Raw genomic sequence first — 951 nt, forward strand, 5'->3', positions numbered from 1 at the left:
TAAATTAGTGAAATAGAATCTACTACATTCTGAAAATCTGTAAATCTTCCATTGATAGGCATTAAATTGACTTACATATTTCACTTTTTATTTTCAATTAAGAACTATATTTATCACCTGGTGAAAAGTAATTTTGAATGAAAAACTAGTTCAAAATTAGGTGATATTTCCTGTAATTGTGAATTATAATCTTTTTGTGAAAATTAAATGATAATTCTTGTAATTTTTAATTAAAAACTTTAATTTTCAGCTTGGTGAAAATTCGACGAATTTTTAATTAAAACATTTCAAGCCTATATGACCAGCCCGATCTTGTAAACAATGGCGAAACAGTTTTTAATTCAAAATTCTTGAATTTACAGCTTGGTGACAATTATCTTCACTTAGGTGAAAACTATTTTAATTCAAAATTACAGGAATTATCACATAATTTCACCGGAGTGAAAATACGTTAGCTTTGATTTACCTGGTATAATATGTTAATATTGACTTAACTTGTATGATATGTTATCATCGACTCGCCTTGTATGATACGTTAGCATTGACTTACCTTGTAAGATATGCTGACATGGACTTACATTGTATGATATGTTAACATGTACTTACTTTGTATGATATGTTGACATGGGCTAACCTTCTAAGATATGTTAACATCGACTAACCATTTAAGATATGTTAACATCGACTTACCTTGTATGATATGTTTACAATGGCTTACCTTGTATGATATGTTAACATGGACTTACCTTCTATGATATGTTAACATGGGCGTACCTTCTAATTATGTTAACATCGACTTATCTTGTATGATATGTTGACATGGACTTACCTCGTATGATATGTTGACATGGACTAACCTTCTAATTATGTTAACATCGACTTACCTTGTGTGATATGTTCACATCGACTTACCTTGTATGACATATTAACATCGACTTACCTTGTATATGT

This window comes from Lottia gigantea (genome assembly GCF_000327385.1).
Source record: "Lottia gigantea unplaced genomic scaffold LOTGIsca_2, whole genome shotgun sequence".
Lineage (NCBI taxonomy): Eukaryota > Metazoa > Mollusca > Gastropoda > Lottiidae > Lottia > Lottia gigantea.